At 35.8% G+C, this 759-nt stretch overlaps 1 protein-coding gene across 8 annotated transcripts in view; it reads left to right on the top strand.

Moving 5' to 3' along the window:
• LOC107683942 (protein furry homolog-like) overlaps positions 1 to 759 on the top strand; it is a 122,650-nt gene that overhangs the window by 46,912 nt on the left and 74,979 nt on the right. The gene's annotated exons all lie outside the window — the stretch shown is intronic.

Here is a 759-nt window from a genome sequence, read left to right as displayed (position 1 = left end):
TAAGGGGTGTAATGATACGCGTATTCGTATTGAACCGTTCGGTACGAGGCTTTCGGTTCGGTACGCATTACAAACCGAACGATTCGTTGAACTAATCCTATTACATTTGGAAAATAAAAGAGCTTAAAGTGTGTGAAATATAATTTTCTGAGTGCCACTGCGCTCAACAAGACAGCCCAAACGACGTAACAGGCAACGTGTTGTGCCAGTTGCGTAGCGGACGGGCACGTAAGCTGCGAAAGGCCCCACGATAACCTCCCCTTGCTGGGTTGCGTCGAAAGACGATGATCTTGTATCGACGATAGCCAGAGATATTGTCAAAAACATAAATTATTGGCAAAATTAAGAGGATTTGGCATTTCCAATTAATGTAGGTTTGTTACATTCTTATTTTATTAGGCCTATTATTATTATGAAGTTACTTTTATTATTAAATCAAGATTCCAATTAATTTGCCCCACAATAATTACCACATAACTGACGCGCTGCGAGGATAACAAAATATTAGGCTATTTACTCCTCGATTAAAATGTTTTAAAAAAGGTCTTTTAAAACAGGTCTATTATACAATTAATTATAGGCCTATCATTGAAATATGAACACTGCAGTCATCAATAAAAATCTGTAAAACATTTTTTTACCCTATTAAGCACCGACTTTCAAAAACAACCCGTTTAACACAAAATACATTTCTTCTCATTTTTTTTTCCCACTATGTACGGGCCACATGATATATATATATATATATATATAGTAAGG

This window comes from Sinocyclocheilus anshuiensis, unplaced genomic scaffold (genome assembly GCF_001515605.1).
Source record: "Sinocyclocheilus anshuiensis isolate Anshui unplaced genomic scaffold, SAMN03320099.WGS_v1.1 scaffold637, whole genome shotgun sequence".
Taxonomy (NCBI): Eukaryota; Metazoa; Chordata; class Actinopteri; order Cypriniformes; family Cyprinidae; genus Sinocyclocheilus; species Sinocyclocheilus anshuiensis.
The sequence above is the reverse complement of the archived record's forward strand: the minus strand, read 5'-3'. Positions and strand labels throughout refer to the sequence as shown.